Genomic DNA, 22,662 nt, shown 5'->3' with positions numbered 1-22,662 from the left:
GGGAGTTCTTCTAAGCCTTCCTCTTCCAGTGATGACTTGTTAAACAAGATACCTATGGATGAATCATCACCCTCTGATAATCAAAATTCTTTGGATGAGTCTAAAGTTCCTGAAGAGGATTCTTCTCAACTTGAATCTACACATGAAAAGGCTTTTGATCCTGAGAAGGTTCTCGCAGAAGATGATTGGAGATCTCTTGATTTCAATCCCACCTTTGTAGGTGAGTATAAGGTTCCTCCTAGAGAGCTTAAAGTTAAAAAGAAGGAAGAAACTAGAGATCAATCAGTCTTACCTGAACCTATGAGCAATAATTTTGTGGCCGCTTCTCAAACTTCTTCTCCTCACACCTCTAATTCTAAAGGATTTGATTCTTTGTCTTATGAAAAACCACCTTTTCTTTCTGAAATGGCTAATCATTATGGTCGTGGTTTCCATATTTTGGCTAAGAGTGGCTATAGTGGAAATGGTTGTGGTACAAATGAACAAGGAATTAAAGTTCCTTTAGAACATAACATGCATGAATATTCATGTGGACTTGGATATAATCTTTCTAAGCCCACCAAAGCATCTAAAAGACCATCTCTCAATGTGAATGCTATATTTAGTAGTGATGATGATCTCACTTCAACTAAATCATCTTCTACTTCTATCAACTCTCATTCCCCTCATAAGGAAATCTTGGCGATGAACAAATCTCTTTATGACTCCCCTCAAATTTCTAAATCCACCTATGAATCTTTATCTCCTATTCATCATAAAGTCCTTTCCTCTAGGGATAAGGCTCTAATAAATTACACTCATCCCTCTTCTAAGATTTCTTGTGACTTTTCTTCTTCAATTTTTATCACTTTATACATGTTTTTGATCTCACTTATAGTTGAGCATTCAGCATATCATATTCAAATACCTCATTCAATCTATCATGTCTTTAAATAACATTAATGGCTATTATGTTGCTCATCATTATGTGACATTGGTAGCTCATTTACTGGGGGCTCATTGTCATTCATGATGCTACAATTTCAAGTGCAATCATATTTTTGAAGCAACATAATAGCCTAATTTTTCTATGTTATCTCTTGTTCCTATGGGGTAATAGTCTGGAAATATTGATCATCTTTGCTTTAGAATTCTCTTTTCCTAGATATGGGAGAAGATGTGTATTCTCTTTCTTATCCTACCCACTTCTTGTGAGGAGCATTTTACATACACTATGTCTTGCTTGCATGAACTCATGTGAGTATGTGGTACATTTTGTTTATGTCTAAATCTCTCCCTGGAAGATTGTGTAAGTCCTTCTCATTGACCTTATCCTTGGGAGGCAATGATCTTTTCTTATTTTTATCTAAGGATCCACTTTTTCCTATTTCATGGATGGTGTGAACTTTATTACTTGATGTTATTCCTTGTATGCATTTGTTGTTGTTTGTTCAAGGATTCTCTCTTACAAGAGGTGTAAGTCCTTGACTACAACCTCTTTTGCACTTGGTAAAATACATCCATAATGAATTCACTCTCCCAATTGGGTTAAAAAAAAAGCGTCACTTTCACCTCGCAAAAGAAGGAAGTATTGCATTCTTATTCTCTTCTTTGTCTTATTCTAGAAGATGTTATATTTGTCTAAGACAATTTCTTTCGGGGATAGGTGTCTTTTGTACAAAGATCTCTTCTCCTCTAAGGATCTCCTTTACACATACTACAAGATATCCCTTTTCAACTATCTTATCTTTTCTTCTCTTTGCATTTTGTTTCCATTTACATCCTTCATCTTGTGTTAGAGAACTCTCAAATCCTCACACTCTTTGTTGTGTTGGAATTGAGATTTAGTCCTCTTTCTTACCAAATGATTCTCCATTAGTTTTGATCTCATATCAAATCTTCTTGTGAGCATTTGTCATCAATATTCTTTAACAATTCGAAGTGGTAAACATGATACCCTGTTTCAACTCACTAAAATTAGCAAGCCGAAACAAGGGGGGGCATATAGCTACCCTCGAATTTTCATCACCTTCCTTAGTAAGCATTAGGTGATTTTGTGATCTAACGTGTGCTTTGTAGGGTGCGGTTCCTAACTGTGTACTGCAGATACCACTGGGGGCTTCGTTCGACAACTTATGGATATATCCTTTTTCAAATAATGTTTACTTTTCTGTACTTTAGCTTGCATATGCACGTAGTGTTCATATGACTGCTAAAGTGGGGGCTAAATGTAGCGTTGTAAATTGTACACACTTGCTAGGGTGGTACAATTTCACACCTAGTTTAGCACCCGCCTTGGCGCATTTTGCATTTTGCATTGCATTTCCCCTTTAGCACTTAATTAATTAAATTAATTAGGTCTAAGGTTCTATTTTATCATCTCCCATATCATAAAGTTGGGCCCTTTTCATTTTATTCCTCCAATACATCATTTAATCAAAAACCCTAATTAGGTCCTATTTTGAACTTGGGGGCTTGATTTCGGGGGTCAAAACATCTTGAAATCAGCTGTAACTTCGGGATTCGCTCTAAAATCATCATATCCGACGGCCCTAAAAATTTGGTGAAAAGTTGTCAGGACCATGGCGCCCGGCGTGCACATGGTCCTGGACATTTTTCCCGAAATTTTAGGAGCGTGATCCAATCATAAAATAAAGCTTAACCCCAAGAAATTGGCGGGAGATTCAATCTCTAGGTCGGCCAAAAGTTGAAATTAAGACCTAGGGTTTCATATATAAGAGCTCTCTTTCTTCATTTGAAAGGGGGAGATTTTTGGTTTCAAAGGACCTTCTAGGCAGCGAAAGAGTAGATCTTTGAAGACTTCAACAACATTCAACATCCATCAAGCATCTATCAATTTCATTCATCCATTTAGGGCTTTGAAGGCATTGAAGAACAATAAGGGATCACCGACTGAAGATTGGCTTGTACCCCTCCCTTGGGGTTGGGTATGATTTCATGTTGTTTTCATGTCTTTGCATAAGCCTCATTATATCACTTGTATTCATGCTTTAGATCTCTTTACATCTTGATTTGGAGCATTTACATTATCATTTACAAGCAATTAGGGTTTACTTTCTAGGTTGCTCTAGTTTGCTTACTTGCATTTTAGGATCTTGCACACACACAAGGTTTGCACACACTACTTTTACAATACAACTTGGCTATTCATGGAGGTGGAAACCACCAAAGTGGGGGTTTGACTAAGACAAAACCCTATATAGCCGCCCACCATACCTTTTCAGATATAAGTGCAGGTTTCGGGATTCGGACGATGCCACAAGTTGCAGATCCGACGGAAGCAGATGGAGACTGAACTTCACACCAAATTGCAGAGCGAAAGACCAAGACAGGGGCATGGGGTGCCCTGGTCCTACCAGGACAGGGGCGCTGGGTGCCCTGGTCCCTGGGACAGGGGCGCTGGGTGCCCTGGTCCTTCTGTCAGACAGCAGTTTCAGCATTTTTCTAACAGCTTTTCAGGTTGCAAAACAACAGTTTCAGGTGCAGAATCAAGACAGTGGCACCCGTGCCCCCGTCCTGAACATTTCCACTCAGATTTTAACCCCAGGTACACATCTACATTCTCCTTTTGTCCTAGTGTTTACAGCTTTCCATTGTTTAGTTTCAATTCTGCAATCTTGTTATTAGTTCATACTTGCACTTTGGGGTTAGGAATTGAACTTGCATCATTCTATCTATCATTTGCAACAAAGGAATAGAAATCCTAATAGGTAACCCGTGGCTCTCTCTTCCACAAAAAAATAAGTAGCCAATTGTGTGATACCTCTAGGCTCTTTCGTATTCCACAAATGTGTGATTGAAAGTGAGATTAGGGCATGTTTTCTTAGTGTCACTTTTTCCCCCACACAAACATGTTAGAGACATCAAAAAAGATTCACAATTTGATAAATTTATGGAAAAAATATTGGAGGGAGACAAAGAAAAATATTTCCTTATGTTAGCAAAATTTGGTTCTACACTCCCCCAAGATTTTCATGTGAACAAATTGACACAAAAGAGAAGTGACCCCCCCCCCCTTAATAATGAACAATATGAGGATATTTTTGGTCTCAAAATTAATGACATGTCAATTCTTAGTAACACCAGAACCAATGAGGAAACTTACATTCCCAAAAGGGATGACGTAGAAATTCTAAATAATGTTCAATCCAATGAGGATACAAGAAGGGGTAGAGATGATACAAGAAGAGATCAAGATCCTCCTAGAATGTAAAATCATGTTTATACAAGAACAAATCATGTTGATAATCCTATCACAGCTCTCACACAACAAATACAAACATTACAAACACAAATTTAAGATATGCAAAGAGGAAATGTTAGAAGATACTTACTTCAAGAAATCTATCCATATCCATTCGACAGAAATCTAAACATGATACCATTTCCTATAGGTTGTGAAACTCCTAGATACGAAAAAATATGATGGAAGCACTGACCCCCAGGATCATATACGAGAATTTTGTACAATGAGTATGGAGTTTGCACGTGACGATACCTACTTGATGAGATTATTTCTGAAAAGCTTAACTGGACTAGCTATGGAATGGTTTTCCAAACTTCCACTTGGAATCAGATCATTCTCAAAATTGGTGGATAAGTTTGTTTCACAATACTCTTACAACATACAACATGAAGTAACAATTCTAGACCTATCTAATGCCAAACAAAAGAGTGAAGAACCTTTCATGTCATTTTTACAGTGATGGAGATGGTTAGCTTCATGATATCCTCGTATAGTGCCAGAGTATGAAAAATGGACATATTCATTGACAAACTAAATGATCAAATGATTTATCATCTAAAACTGCAAGGACATCAAAGTTTTGGAAAGATTATTGATAATGGAATTAGAATGGAGGAAGCCATGATAAAGAAGGGTGAGTTGAAAATATACAAAGAAGGAGTTCACCCTCCTAATAACACTAACAACAACAACAATGATAAGCCAAAGTTTTGGAGCAGAAATCGTAATGTCATCAATGATGGGATAGTGGATAACAACAATTTGAAACCAAAACAACTGGTTTTTAATTTATCCAATTACTCAATAGCGGCTCAGCAAAAAAACAATCACCAAAAAGCAACTACCAAAAATTTCTTTCAGAAGCAATTTACAAACATTGGTGAACCCCTTGGGTCAGCACTAAAGACACTTCTCACAAACAAATTGATTACTTTGCTAGAAGAAAGGAACTACGAACCTCAAGTAAAACCCCATTGGTGGAATGATAACCATTATTGCGATATCCATCGAAACAAGGGGCATCACACAGATAATTGTTAGCAGTTGAAACATGTCATCCAAGACTTGATTGATAATAGAGTAATAACTATGGATGGACATACGACAAACAAATCTCATACAACTTTTAAAACTTCACTTCCAAACTATGAGAAGGGTGAATCATCAACAACAAATAATGGTGAGGGTAAAATGATGGTAAACTACGCTCATACATATGATAATGTGGTAAATGCGATTGTACTTAAAGAAAAGCAAAATCAAGAACCTGCTCATGCTATCACAAGAAGAAAAGCTAAATTTGTTTTGTTGGGTCCTACCATTAACATGTCATCCACTGTAAAACAATATAATCTAGTGGAGCAATTGCAGAAAACGCCCGCGCAAATATCCATCTTAAAACTTTTAAAGCTTTCACCTGCACACAAAGAAATTCTTGAACATGCCTTAGTAGATACAACAATGTCTAAAGATTTGTATATAGATCAATTCCAAACCATGGTGGGACACCTCACAACCCCTCATTGCTTATCATTCACTAAAGAAGATGACATGTCCTTGCAACCTCCCCATAATGATCCCTTGCATATCGAAGTCATCATTCATAAGACACAAGTTAAACGTGTCCTAATAGATGGAGGAGTTGGCTTAAACATTTGCTCTTTGAGTCTAGTCCATGCTCTAGGTTATTCAGAAGATGTAGTTGATCCCCAGAAAAAAGATCACCATCAAATCCTATGATGAATAAGAGTGTTCCTCTAAAGGAATTGTGATGTTGCCCATCAGAGTGGGACCTTTACTGAAAGACACAACATGCCAAGTTCTAGAGCTGGACTTATCATACAACATACTCTTGGGAAGACCTTGGATACATGATATAAAAGATGTTCCATTTGTTAGGTCTCGGAGACAACTGAGACGGGGGGGGTGGGGGGTGAATCAGTTGTCAAATGAATTTAAACCAAAATTAATTAAACTCAATGCTTAATACCGATAAACCAAACTTAATGTCGGTAGACAGTTTATCAGTTAATTGCAGTACCGATAAAGATTAATGCATGAAACAAAAAGACAACAATATCCACAACACCAATGTTTGTACGTGGAAACCCTGTAAGGGGAAAAACCATGGTGGGAAACCTTACCCACAATCAGATGATACTACTGCAGATAGTATGTGTATACAATAGGGGGTCTGCACATGTAGAAAGGCCAAGTGCCTAGAGCTCATTGCTCAAACACAAATAGGAGTCACACTGACTACAATTGGATGGTTAAATCCAATAATGATGTACTGCTCAAAATAGCATCTTCATATGTTGGATTCAGTACCGGTTTAGTTCTGATATGTCTTCACAAATCCTTCCTTCAACCTTCAAATGATGTCTGTGTGTATAGCTCTACTTATTCTTGCATATACCTTATTACAATCCTTTTCACATTCCCATTCATCACTTCACACTTCGATCAAATAAGATCTTACATATATACCAAAGCCTAGGACCAAAATGTATAGGTCGGCTTTACAAAAGATATTACAATAAAAACAATTTACAAGTAAAACAATAACTGATGCAATATTTGATTCAACATGTCGCCTTAATACATTTACAACAATAATAAATCATCTTCATAGCATGCCATGCTGATCTGGAATAGATGAGCTTGTCAGTGCTTATCCTGGACCTATTTGCCGGTAACAGCAAATATGCAAACACGAATATACCAATGAACAAATATCCAAGACAAAGTGTCCAAATGATGTCTTTGACATAACCAAGTATTTTCCATGTCATTCCAAGTGTTGGTGAACAATATATCCTACCGATGAGCCAAATACCGGTGACTGTACATAAGTCACTTGCTTGCCGGTTAACATTGCCAATTCAATAGGCTGACCAGAGTTGATAAGTGTTGACATCAATGACAAAACCATATCAACATATCCAAAATACCAACAATCTCCCCCTTTGGCATTGATGGCAACACAAGATGGAAAAACTATCAAAGTGCCAAAACAAAAATGCCAAATACCAAAAACCAACAATCTCCCAAAAGAGATCATAACCAGAAATCAAAATTCAGGTACAGAGAGTAATCAATATCTCCCAAAATAACAATCTCTCCTCAAGGGATAAAGTCTCTCCCCCTAGGAGTAACATGTTTTTTTCCATATCAATCTCTCCCCCTTTGACATCAAATGCCAAAGTAATACAAAAACCAGGTTCAAATACAAAATACCAGCTTATTCAATATACCAACTACTCCCCCTGACAAGTAGCTCTTTTCATCAAAGCCAAAGTAAAAGATTTCTCTATTAGTTCTGCTGGTTGATGACAAACATCAACTGTCTAAGTCTCTACTGGTGGGGATATGACCCCAAGTTGATCTCTGAGATATTCAAAAGTCTCCTTAGGCAAAGGCTTAGTGAAAATATTTGCAATCTGCTCTTTAGTATTCACATAAACCAGTTTTACTTCTTTTGCTTCAACATTCTCTTTTAGAAAATTCAGTTTGATAGAGACATGTTTAGTTTTAGAATGTAGTACCAGATTCTTAGATATATCAATTGTTGTTGTGTTATCACAATAGATAGTTATAGGTTCTTTGCATTTTACCTTTATGTCCTTCAACATTTGCTTAAGCCATAATACCTATGTACAATTAGTTGTTGTTGCAACATATTTTGATTCTACTATTGATAAAGATGTGCAACTTTGTTTTTTACTCAACCAAGAAATTAATCTGCTTCCAAGAAAACATGCTCTGCTGGTGGTTCTTTTTCTGTCATCTACATCTCCTACCCAATTTGCATCTATCTATGCACATAATTCAAAGTTTTCATCTCTAGGATACCATAAGCCAAGATTTGTAGTGCCTTGTAAGTACCAAAAAATCCTTTTTACTATTGATTCATGATTTTCTTTAGGATTACTCTGAAATCTTGAAACAATACATACTGCATTCATAATATCAGGTCATGTTTGTGTCAAATATAGTAGTCCTCCTATCATAGACTTGTACCTAGTTAGATTAACAGGTGTTGATTCATCCCTTAGTGATAATTTGTCATTTGTAGTCATAGGTGTGCTTACCAGTTTAGAGTTTTCCATTCCAAATTTCTTTAGTAACTCCTTCAAGTACTTAGATTGCCTCAAGAATATAACTTTATCAGTCTGTGAAATCTGTAATCCTAAAAAGAATTTTATCTCTCCAATCATAGACATTTAAAATTCTTGTTGCATTTCAATAGAAAAGTCTTTACATAATCCATCTTCTCCTCCAAAGATTATATCATCAAAAAAAACTTCTATAACCAAAATTTCATCATTAGTCACTTTATAGTATAAGTTGTTGTCAACATTACCTTTAGAAAAGCCAATCTTCAAAAGATATTTATCCAATCTAGCATACCAAGCTCTTGGAGCTTGCTTCAACCCATACAAAGCTTTCCTTGACCTGCAAACCATATCTTTGTTATTTGTCAAAGAAAATCCATCAGGTTTCTCAATGTAAACTTCTTCTTCAAGATCTCCATTCAGAAATGCACATTTAATATCCATTTGATATACTTTGTAGTTCTTGTGTGCTGCAAAAGCCAAGAATAATCTGACTACCTCAATTCTAGCTACCGATGCAAAGGTTTCATTGTAATCAATTCCTTCTTTCTGTGAATATCCCTTACACACTAGTCTTCCTTTATTTCTAATTACCTTACCATCTTCATTAAGTTTGTTTCTGAATACCCATTTTGTTCCAATTACATTTTTGTCTTTAGGTCGGGGAACTAATGTCCATGTGTTATTCTTTTCAATTTGTTCTAATTCTTCTTCCATAGATTTAATCCAGTGTTTATCTTCACATGCCTCATTAATTGATGCTAGTTCAATTTGATAAATAAGACATACCTCTTCATTTTCTAGTCTTCCTCTTGTCATAACTCCTTGATACTTGTTATCAATTATCTGATCTTCGGAGTGGTTCAATCTTACATACCGGGGTGTCTTTGTTTGTTGTTGTTCTTCAGTTACAATGGAATTTTCAGATGATACCGGTGTAACTGGATCTTCATTCTATACTGGTATGTTCAATGTAGGTTCATTTGTCAGTATCTCTATTGCCGGTTCAGAGTCTATATACCTTGAAGTTCCTCTAAACTGTTCATCAATTTTCACATTTGTACTCTCAACAATTTTTTTTAATCTCTTGTTAAAACATCTATATGCCTTTCTCTTAGATGAATAACCAAGAAATGTTCCTTCATCATTTCTAGGATCAAATTTTCCAATATACTCATCTCTTCTAATATAGCATTTACTTCCAAATATTCTAAAATATTTAAGAGTAGGAGTAATACCAAACCATAGTTCATGAGGGGTCTTACCAGTTTCACCTTTGATGTGAACTTTGTTGAATGTGTAGAGTGATGTTTTTACTACCTCTCTCCAATATACATGTGGTAGATTTGCTTCTGATAACATACTTCTAGCTGCATCCAAGATAATTCTATTTTTTCTTTCTACAACTCCATTCTGCTGGGGTGTCTGGGGTGCTGATAACTGTCTTCTGATTCTATTAACTTCACATAATGTATTAAACTCCTTAGATGTGAATTCACCTCCTTGATCTGATCTCAGACATTTGATTTTCTTACCGGTTTCATTTTCTACCATTGCTTTGAATAGTTTGAATTTTCCAAGTGCTTCTGATTTTTCTTTGAGAAAAGTAACCCAACACATTCTAGAACAATCATTAATGATTAGCATGAAATATCTATCACCTTGTAGGCTTTTAGTTCTAGCTGGACCACATAAATTAGTATGAATTAAGTCAAAAGCATTATTGGATTTTTTTGGAATACTTTTAAAAGATGCTCTAACTTGTTTTCCAAATTGACATTCCTTACATACCAGATTGTGAGGTTTAACAATCTTAGGTAAATCTCTAGCTGCCTTAGTAGTACTGATCTTCATAATGCAATCAAAATTTACATGACAGAGTCTCTTATGCCATAGCCAACTTTCATCAATATGTGTAATCAAGCATGTCTTTTCACTGTTATTCAAATGAAAGATATTACCTCTAGTTTGATTACCGATTGTGATTTCCAAACCAGTTATGTTCATAATTTTGCATTTCCCATTCTTGAATTGTAACTGAAATCCTTTTTCAACTAATTGACCAACACTCAAAAGATTATGCTTTAAACCTTAAACATAGTAAACATTGTCAGTATTATGCTTATCATCAAGAGATATAGTACCTTTTCCTTTGATCAAACAAGATTTATCATCTCCAAATCTTACTAGACCTCCATTATATTCCTGAAAAGTCAAGAATTTACTTTTATCACTAGTCATATGATGTGAACATCCTGAATCAATGATCCATTCATCCTTAACTTCAATTTTAGCTGCTAGGGCCTACTCTACTGGTTGAATAGTAGGTGATGGTTGATCTTCTGTTATAGCAACAAAGACCCATCCATTGTCTATCGAATCCTCATCAGAATCATCAGTGACTTCTTCATCAGCAAGATAACAAGACTTGTCTTTATTCTTCTTAAATTTGTATCTCTGATATTCAGGGTTAGGCTTGTATGTTCTTCTAGCTTCTTCTTTCAATATTGCATGTCTATCAAGGCATCTTGAAGCCATGTTACCAATCTTATTACAGTTAAAACATTTAAAGGGCGCTTTACCTTCATATTTACTTCCAACTGGACCTTTAGGCATTTTCCTTGCAAATAGTGCTTCAAGTTCTTCAAGTTCTTCATTTCCTCTCCTGCTTTCTTCAAGTTCTCTTGCATAAAAGGATTTCCAATCATACTTGTCAAATGATGATGATGCAGATGATGTTGATGCCTTCAAAACTAAATCTGTCTTTATAGTAGCAATAGGACCAAATTCCTCAATTTCAAAAGCTAAAAGTTTTCCAACCAATGTATCTCTAGTTACTGATGTATTATGCATTGTTCTTAACTCATTTATAGCAGTAACTTTCATTTTGTATGCTGGTGGAAATCCTCTTAAAACTTTTGAAACAATATCATCTTCACTTAAGGTTCCTCTACAACATTTAATACCCAAAACAATTTCATTTACTCTTTCCATAAAAGCAGAAATACTTTCATCTTCTTCCATTTTTTAGATTTTCATACCTGACCTGGAAGCTCTCAAGTTTTTCAATTTTGACTGTTGAATATCCTTCATTCAATGTTTCCAAATGGTCCCAAATAGCTTTAACAGTAGATCTATCTGACAATCCCATGATTTGTTGATCTAATAATGCGCTCAAAAGTGCTTCTCTTGCTTTGCAATCATTTTCTTCATCTTTAGCCAAGTTAGGTGGATTAGGTTGACCTTGAGTAGGAGCAGTATAGCCATTCTTTGTAACTTCCCAGATGTCCTTTCCAATGCAATTCAGATGTGTCTCCATCCTGATCTTCCATATGCCATAGTTGGTTCCATCAAGTTTAGGATTGTCCTTCCTGAAATAGTTAGAAGACATTGGATCTCCTCAAGCTATTAAACTTCTACAAAAAGAGGACTATGCTCTGATACCAATTGTTAGGTCCCAGAGACAACTAAGAGGGGGGGGTGAATCAGTTGTCAAATAAATTTAAACCAAAATTAATTTAACCAAAACTCAATGCTTAATACCGGTAAACTAAACTTAATGCCAGTAGACAATTTATCAGTTAATTGCAGTACCGGTAAATATTAATGCATGAAACAGAAAAACAACAACATCTACAACACATAACACCAATGTTTGTACATGGAAACCCTATAAGGGGAAAAACCACCGTGGGAAACCTTACCCACAATCAGATGATACTACTACAGATAGTATGTGTATACAATAGGGGGTCTGCACATGCATAAAGGCCAAGCGCCTAGAGCTCACTGCTCAAACACAAATAGGAGTCACACTGAGTACAATTGGATGGTTAAATCCAATAATGATGAACTGCTCAAAATAGCATCTTCATATGTTGGATTCAGTACCGGTTCAGTTTTGATATGTCTTCACAAATCCTTCCTTCAACCTTCAAATGATGTCTAGGTGTATAGTTCTTCTTATTCTTGCATATACCTTATTACAATCCTTTTCGCATTCCCATTCCTCACTTCACACTTCGATAAAATAAGATCTTACATATATACCGAAGCCTAGGACCAAAATGTATAGATTGGCTTTACAAAAGATATTATAATAAAAACAATTTACAAGTAAAACAATAACTGATGCAATATCCAATTCAACATGTCAGCTTAATGCATTTACAACAATAATAAATCATCTCCATAGCGTGTCGTGCTGATCTAGAATAGATGAGTCTATCAGTGCTTATCCTGGACCTATTTTCTAGTAACAACAAATATGCAAACACGAATATACCAATGAATAAATTTCCAAGACAAAGTGTCCAAATGATGTTTTCGACATAACCAAGTGTTTTCCATGTCATTCCAAGTGCTGGTGAACAATATATCCTGTCAGTGAACCAGATACCGATGACTGTGCATAAGTCACTTGCTTGTTGGTTAACATTGCCAATTCAATAGGCTGACCAGAGTTGATAAGTGTTGACATCAATGACAAAACCATATCAACATATCCAAAATACCAACACCATCCATATATCATTAGTGCCTAAATTTTCCCTATAATGGGCAAGAAATCATGATCTCAGCAGATTCAAATCCATTTCAGTATTGTAGTAATCTCAAACCAGCTCAAGAGGTCATTGTTCCTCATAATAGGGAGGCATCATCTTCGAACACACAATCTAAAGAAAAATCATTTGCCTCAATATTTTCAAATATGGAAAAACAAATGCAGCTAAGAGATCGAGGGAATGGAGAATATTCAATATCACAATTACCACTTTCTCCTAAATCCTTTGAAAAACCATCAAACTCTAAACAACAACCAATTGTGAAACATCTTCCGATATTTGTTGGAGCATTTGTTAGTGTTGGGACCTTATCAGAGGAAACAAAAGACAAAGATGTACTATAGTGGCTATACAAGGATGAAGAAATCCAACAAAAGATCAACAATGTTTGCATACCTATAGAAAAGTATGGAAAAGGATTTAACATTCTCAAAAAAATGGGATACATTGGAATGTGTCCTATAGGGAAAAGAAAAGAAGGTATATCAGAACCTATCCAACCTTACACTCAGTAGGCTACAGACAAATCAGGCTTAGGGTATGGACAAGTTACTCTACCAAAAGACACATCTATTAGCCAACAATGAGAGGAATATGAAAATAGCCAAGAACCACTAGAAATTGAAAGAGAAGAAACATCAGCTAAGCAACAAGCACAAGCAAACATGAAATGGGAAAAGAAGAAAGCTCCAAATCAACAGGAAAAACAAACTAAAAGTACCTCCCAAGCAGCCTTAAATCTCAATCAAAACAAGCATGAACCTGGTACTAATCGAGGAGATCTCATAGCAAGGTTGACATATCTCAATCTCAGTCTAGAAGAGGTTGAATATGAAAGAAGAAAAGATATAGCAAGAAAAGCTGAAGAAACAGATCAAATACTAGATGAACAAATCTGTAGATTGCAAGATGCAAGTGAGATAGATTCTAATGAATGGGAATGGGATTCATATCACTTTGAAGAATTAGTTGAAGAAAATTTCTTTGAAGAAGATGTAGGAGTCGATGTAGTTCACACGTATGCAAGGCAAACATTAGGAACTGGTTCACTTGAATTAGAATCACATTTAGTTAACTTGGACTTAATTGAGGACAATCAAGAGCTCTTTGTGTGAGGTCATTCTGATGAGAGTACCGTTCTAGACATCGACATATATCAAAAACTTTAACATATCTATCATGACCCTTGATACCCTCGAAAAATCTCAACCTGATGACCCCCTACCTCTAATCCACCTCGAACTTATTGATTGGAAAAATGAAGGACATACTGCCATTGATACCTTTCTGATGACCATTCCATACCCATATATCTTAATGCAATCAAACCCACAACAACTTTCACTAGGAATTTCAACAACGCATCTTCCAGTCAAGTGGGTACCAAATCTCCTAGTCACAAAAAGGAAAATAAAGAAAACAATATCAGGTCTAATGCTGAAAACCATTTCTTGAAAACATTAGATCAGGAAAAAGTAAAAAGAAAGGACGCATCTAATGGTGAAAACCTCCTTGAGGCACCTGAAGATGGGAGATTTAACACTTTACCTACACACTATCAAGAAAGGTCATCCATTTTGATCGAACCAACAAAGGCAGTTAACATTGGGACAACAAAGCAACCAAAGATCCTACATCCAACAACTTCTCTGTCAGAAGAAGAAATGCAACAATATATGGAATTCTTTAGACGATGGCAAATCAATTTCGCCTAGTCATATGCAGACATGCCAGGGTTGGATCCAGAGCTTATTATGCATCACTTAAATGTCAATCCAGGATCCAAACTAATTAAAAAGAAATTAAGGAAAATGCATCCACATATCGCTCTTCTAGTCAAAGTAGAACTAAAGAAATTATTGGATGTCGGATTCATCAGACCTATAGCTTATCCTCAATGGGTATCCAACATCGTTCTTGTTTCCAAACCGGATAAAAGTACCAGAATATGCATAGACTTCGGGGATCTTAATAATGCATGTCCAAAAGATGACTTTCCTTTGCCTAACATTGACATCATTGTAGATTTAACTGATGGACACTCCATGTTTTCTCTAATGGATGGTTTCTTAGGATACAATGAGATTAAAATAGCACCTGAAGATCAAGAAAAGACATCTTTCGCATGCCCATGGGGTACTTTCTACTGGAAAGTCATGCCTTTTGGACTAAAGAATGTAAGTGCTACATATCAGAGAGCTATGACAACGATATTCCATGACATGATGCATACATTCATGGAAGATTATATGGATGGAATCCTCGCCAAATCATACAATAGAGAAGACCATATAGGAATATTAGAAAAGATCTTTGATAAGTTAGAATAGTATAAGCTATGGCTAAATCCCAAGAAATGTGCCTTTGGTGTCACTTCAGTAAAGTTATTGGGATACATTGTTTAAGATAGAGGTATCAAAGTAGATCCAACTAAGGTCAAAGAAATCATGAAGATGGCATCTCCCAAGAATATCAGTCAACTCAGATCACTCCAAGGAAGACTACAGTCAATCAGAAGATTTGTTGCTCAACTGGTAGATAAATGTCAACCATTTACTCATCTATTGCATAAAAATGTTCATTTCAAGTGGGACCATCAATGTGAGGACGCATTCAACAAGATCAAGGCATATCTCATGAAACCACATATCCTAATGTTGCCAATTCTAGGAAAGCCATTGTTATTCTATGTATTGACCACCGAAGTATCATTAGGAGTTTTGCTCACACAACAAGATGATGAAGGAAAAGAACAAGCCATCTACTACATCAGCAGAATATTAGTGGGATATGAGATCAACTATTCCCTAAAATAAAAAGCATGCTTGATGATAGTTTTTGCTTCTCAAAAATTAAGGCACTATCTACTATATCACTCCATCAAGTTGATAGCTAAAATTGATCCATTGAAGTATTTTCTCAGTAAGGCAACATTAATAGGATGATTAGCAATATGGACCATGATCCTGAGTTAGTTTGATATTGAGTATGTAAACAGAAAAGCTATCAAGGGACAAGTCATTGCGGACCAACTAGACAAGGCACCGCTTCAAGATGATCATCCTTTATAGATTGAGTTTCCCGATGTTGATATCCTAACAGTCACAACAAAAACATGACAATTATACTTTGATGGTTCATATACACAACATGGATCAGGAGCAGGTATTCTATTCATCACACCACAAGGTCATACAATTCCAAAAGCATACAAATTAAGCTTTCCATGCACCAACAATATAGCAGAATATGAAGCTTTGGTTACAGATATCAAAATGGCTATAGAATGGAACATTACACAACTTCAAGTCTTTGGAGACTCTCAGCTCATCATCAATCAAATTAATGACAATTACCAAATAAAGGATGACAAAATCATGCCTTATAAAAAGATGGTAGATGATTTCAAGAAATATTTTGTAGAAATAACTTTTCAACAAATTCCAAGGAATGACAACAAAGTAGCAGATGTCATGGCAACACTTACTTCTCTCCTTCAGACAGGTAAATCAAGAGCGTTATGAATTCCTGGTGGAAGAGTTGTTTTACCCTTCTCATAATTGTCCCGATCCCCAAACTATCTGTCACCTTGTTGGGAATGATTCCTACCACTATGGCCAAACTTATACATACTTGAAAGATAACACCCTACCTCCTGATTTATCAAAGAACCAAAAGAGAAAGTTTTTCCCCAATCCTCCCATTTTACTCTTGTCACGGATACCCTGTTTAAACGAGGTCTAGACGATACTCTTTTAAGATGTCTCGAACAAGAAGAATTTGAGAAAGCCTTAAATGAAGTCCATAACGACGTTTGTGGCACTCATTCAAGTGGTCTTACCCTTTCAAAAAACTCATACGCTTGGGCTATTATTGGCCAACTCTGGAACAAAATTCTTTTCACATAGCTAGAACATGCAAAAACTATCAGATCTATCAGAATTTGATTCATGCACCAGCACAATAACTTCATGCTTTGGCAACATCTTGGCCTTTCTACCAATGGGGTCTTGATCTACTAGGAAAGATAAATCCTTCTTCATCCAATGGTCACAAATTCATCCTTTTAGCTACAGAATATTTCACAAAATGGATTGAGGCAGTACCTCTCACAAATATCGCTGGAAAACAAATTGTTCCATTTATCTTGAACTACACTATCTGTCGTTATGGAATACCCATGACCATTATCACTGATAATGGGGGACCATTCAAGAATCAAGATATCCAAGAACTATGTGAGAAATTCAAGATCCAACACAGATTTTCCACACCCTACTATCCCCAAGGAAATGGGCAAGTAGAAGCATCAAACAAAACCATTCAAAAAATCCTCAAAAAGATAGTGAATGAGGCTGGAAGAGATTGACATATTCAATTGAACCCTACTCTATGGGCCTACCATACTAGTATCCACACACCAACAGGTGCCACACCTTTCTCTCTTGTTTATGGATTAGAAGTCATACTTCCAATAGAAGTAGAGATACCTTCTTTACAAGTATCATTAAAAGGCCTTATCCCAGATGAAGAACATCGAATATCTAGATTGTAGGAGTTAGAATTGATCCATGAACGAAGACAAAATGCCTTTGATCATTTAAAGGTATATCAACAAAGAATGTGCCAAAGTTATAATCACAAGGTCAAACCAAGAACATTTCAAATTGGGGAACTAGTACTAAAGGAAAATCCACAAAACCAAGTAGATCAAGAAAAGAAAGGAAAGTTTGAACCAAACTGATTAGGTCCATTTGTGGTCATAGCAGTATTTGGGTCAAAAGCATAGCAGCTATCAACATAGGACGAGGATCAGCCCAAGGAACCCATCAATAGCATGCATCTGAAGAAGTTTAATGTCTGAAAAAGAAAAAAAAATCCAAAAATAGTGAAAAAGCAAAAAAAAAACAAAAAAAAGTGAAAAAGTAGAAAAATCCAAAACCAGTGAAAAAGCAGAAAAATCCAAAAACAGTGAAAAGGCAGAAAAATCCAAAATAGTGAAAAAGCAGAAAAATCCAAAAACACTAAAAAAGCAGAAAATCCAAAAACAATGAAAAAGTAGAAAATCCGAAAACAGTGAAAAAGCAGAAGAATCCAAAAACAGTGAAAAAGCGGAAAAATCCAAAAACGGTGAAAAAGCAAAAAAAATCCAAAAACAATGAAAAAGCAGAAAATCCAAAAAAATCAAATATGAGAAAAAGTGCAATAAAAATAGATGGTGAAAACCTATCAAATAGGTGCTATCTGTCAGCTAGCTCTTCTGTCTATTGGTTCATGCATCCTTCCACTTGCATTCATTTTCCATCAATGTTGTTCATATCCATAATAAAGCCTTTGTACATATGCAAGCATCCTGGATGGCTTCTCGCCATGGTTTGGATCATTGGGTATATCATAATGATGTGTTTCTAGGCTTGGGGAAAAATCCTCCACCTAGCTGGGGGCAAAATTATCGATCATTTTTCAGACAGCTCTTATCAAGCGAAAAAATGAGACACATCCAATGTTGAACATGAGATCAAATTGTCAACCATCAAAATATCACAAAGTTAGTCTAAGCACATCACACACTTTTCAATGGATGATATCTTTTGGATAATGATTTTAGCATGATTGTTCAACTTTTCTATCTTGATTTTCGCTATCATGAGTTCTTAGTGACTCTGGGATGTTTCTAAGTAGAGGAACAAGGAAGGAACATGATATTTTTCTTGTCTGGTGTCTATAAATTAATGATTAATATGTGTAAATTTGTCTGAGGACATAGTCATTGGAGTATCATTGAAGATATTCCTGATTTGCATATTGAAATGGTTAATACTACTTGTTTTTATGCAAGCAACACTCAGGTCATCTTGGTTCAATTATACCTCGGTCCTTGTGCTAACTTGCAATATCAAAATCTAGGAAAGTAGTACTTAGGTCATCATGGTTTAATTATGCACTCACTTTCCACATTTTGAAAAGCTCAATGATGACAAAATGCAATAACCCAGTGACTGGTTCGGTCGTAGCTTTGCATTTCATTTTAGCTTGCATCTCATTCTTGCATGGGATCCCACATGCTCATTTTATCCAAGGTTGAATCTATCGCAAAAATCATCAAGGTATCATCATGAGTGTATATGCAATCAGACTGATGCCTCATCTCTCTCTAGATATTGTTGACCCAGCGAAAATCTTATATTCCCCTCTCAACAAAACCAACATCAGCATATCTGAATCTTCCTGCAACTTGATATCAACAAACTTTCAGTTCTTTATCCAATCAATTTTATCAATTCTATCAATCAATCACATCTAATCAATTCTATCATGTCTTATATAGGATGTATCTTTCCTGGAACCATACGTTCTAATCAAGTCTTATAGAGGATATATCATTCCTGAAACCAGGCACTTAGATCATCTTTGTCTTATACAGGAGGTGTCATTCCTGAAACCAGACTAAATCTCGATCCTACCAATCTAATCAATTAGGCCTTATCAATAATCAAGAACCACATCATCGTCATAGTAGAACTCGCACTTTCATCAACCACAGTTGCAGAAATCGAATCATTTCTAATCGGGATATCAATTTTGCAAAAATTCACACACTTCAAATATCAATTATCTCAATTGATCTCCTGAGGCGGCATCATCGTACCGCAATTTATCAATCAATGGCTAGGGCATCCTATCGAACCAATATCATCATCAAACTGAGATTATTCTTTGAATCAACGCATCATCACACCTCACTTCAAAGAGGGTCAAAATGTATACACCTAAAAGTGGTCTGAAGATAATTAATTAAATAAGAAATTATTTAATTAATCCCCCTTCCTAATTTAATTGAATTCATTAGCAATTTGATTAAATTCTCCCTTTCATCTACTTATTAATAAATCTAAGGATTTATTTAATAGGTTCATTTCAATGGTCCCCTTTGACTAATTAATTCAAATTAATTAATCCTCCCCCCATTTAAATTCATTTCTTCTAATCTCCTAATTAATTAAAACAAATCAATTTATGAGTTGTTGAAAATTAATTTGTTTTTTTCTATTATTTAAATTTTTAAATTCAAATTACCTACATGCCTCCTAACTTATAACCACCTAACCTAACCATCCCTTTAACCTAACCCATTCCACGTAACCTTGGGTTTAACCAACCCTATCCTATCATGCACATCCTAACCTCCTTATCCTAACCTCCTATGGTGTGGATATTCTTCCCTTAAGACACATGGCACTTTGGCCACATGTCTCCTCTCTTGGACACTTTCACTTTTATGAGCAAGGCTCCTTGACACTTGTCACCATAACCTCCTCCAATTTCACCCTTGATATCTTCAGACTCAATCTTGACCGTTGATTCCTGCCACCTCACCCATGGCCTTGGAAATTCTATAAATATCCCTTATTTTGAAGCACAAAGGATCCCATCTCATTATCAATTTAGGCATTGTTACTATAGGCATATCATTTGAGCATTGTTGTTATAGGCAATTGCATTAGCTTAATTTGATCATTTTCTAGTATAATTGTTGAATCATGTAGCTTAATCAATCTCTTTTCTAGCTTAATTGCATCATCATCATAGCTTAATCATGCATATCATTAGCTTAATTAGTCTCTTGGATCAATCTAGCATAATCAATCTCATCTTTGCATATCTTTATCATTTCAGATCCTTCATCTAGGTGTAGTCAAGTCACTAGGATTGCTTATCTAGATCTAAGATTAAATCCACACTCGCATCTCTTAGGAGGCAATAGGTTGCTTTGTCATGGTTCATCTTTCATTGGCTTTTTATTTGCTAACCATGCTTGTAATGATCTATTGAGTGTTTGGGTTGCAGCTACATGTATCACACTTCATAGGCACGACAATTTAGTCTAAGGCCAACATGGTTTGTAATTATGTAATTGGTTTATTATCTGGTGGTCGACCTAATTGTTTATGGTCGAGGGTTTGTATATATAGATGTAGATCATCATGGTTATGTTAAAGGTCATGGTCAAGGAATTTAATGTGTGAATAATATGATATCATTCAGGCAGAGGATTTGGTCGATTATTGGAGATCGAATTGGGTTTATATAAGAGGATTCAGTCCTCTGGTATTGATCTTAATCGGAACTATACTCGAGCATAGGAGATGCTATCTTTTGTAGTTCAACACTTCTCTGGATTGTAGTCTAGATTTCTATGTAGTTAGTGAGGCTCCTTTTGTGATGAGCAGTGCACTCTAGGTTGTTGGCCTTCCTCAAAGTGTAGGCCCCTCAATTGCAATTCACATACTACAAAAGTATTATTTGATTGTGGGTAGGCTTCCCACCATGGGTTTCCCGTTACTGGGTTTTCCACGTATAAATCTTGGTGTCATGTGGATGGTTTTTATTCTGTGATTATTGTTTATGCTTAATTGGTTTAACTGTTATTCTGGTATTAATATTTAAAATTTCTAATAGTTATGATAATCTGAGACAATTGATTCACATCCCCCCTCTTAGTTGTCTTCTGGTTATTTGAACTGTCTAACAGTTTCATGCTTTAATTCTTAATTATTAGATTTGATTTGTGGTTTATATTGCAGTAAGTTTTTGTGCAAACTGATTCACCCCCCCCTCTCAGTTTGTTGCATTGTTGCCAATAAGAGATAGATGGAGCATGAGTGAGAGAGAAAGAAGGTGATATAGATAGGTAATAGAGAGAGAGAGAGAGAGACAAAGAGGGGGAAATATAAAAAGATATAGTACAAACATATATACATATCTAGGTATATATGGAGAGATAAAGAGATGAAAAAGAGGTAGAGAGATTAAAAAAGGAGAGATAGAGAGAGATATAAGTTTGGAAAGATCAAGGGTGATAGTGTGAGAGAGATATGATGTGTGTAATTCCTTACTAGGAACCTTGAAGGAAAACCCACAAACAAGGGTGAAACATTTTTTTTTTAAGTATAAACATAATAAGTGCAAAACACACAACATGCACGATAACACAAGTGGAAAACTTACACCAAAATTCCTTAAGGGTTACCAACGAAAAATTAAATTCAAAAGATAAATTCCACAATTACTAATAATCCAAATATTCATCATTAACTCAATGATCACAAGAAGCCATAAGCAAATATAGATACACCATTACAATGACCACATAGGTCTCCAAATAACAATTATCTCCAAACATGAGATAATCATGAGCCACGAACCACAGGAACACCTATGAAGCCAATCCTCACATGAAGGTACCAATACGAACATCTGATGGGAAGTGGTCCACTACCACCCAACCATGTAATTCCCAAAATGGAATCACCCCACCTTGCTAGGAGATAGCTGAGGACCCTCAAACAAGCATAAGCATGACATGGTCGACAAAACAATATGACTCCATGACAACACAATAAGACTCCACAAAATCCAGGTGACTCAACATCACAAATACACAAGTGAACCAAATGAGAGAGTGTCATTTCATAGCTTGAAGGTTACCTCGGTAGGCTCTCCTAGGTCCCGGCTCTCTGTCCTGGTAACCTCTCATGAACCTCTAGCTCCAACTAAGTCTCATGCGGGCCCTTCCATCCTTTCATGAAGACAAGGTGGTTGGTTTTCCATTCCAAGACTTCTCAACATTATGAGCCCTGTTCGAGTACTACCCACCTAATCAATTAATTATATTATCACTTATTATCTGACTTTTGCAGGAGTAACCTGCTTGAAAGAGACTCTCTCAAAG

The sequence above is a fragment of the Cryptomeria japonica genome, chromosome 3, assembly GCF_030272615.1.
Source record: "Cryptomeria japonica chromosome 3, Sugi_1.0, whole genome shotgun sequence".
Taxonomy (NCBI): domain Eukaryota; kingdom Viridiplantae; phylum Streptophyta; class Pinopsida; order Cupressales; family Cupressaceae; genus Cryptomeria; species Cryptomeria japonica.
The sequence above is the reverse complement of the archived record's forward strand: the minus strand, read 5'-3'. Positions refer to the sequence as shown.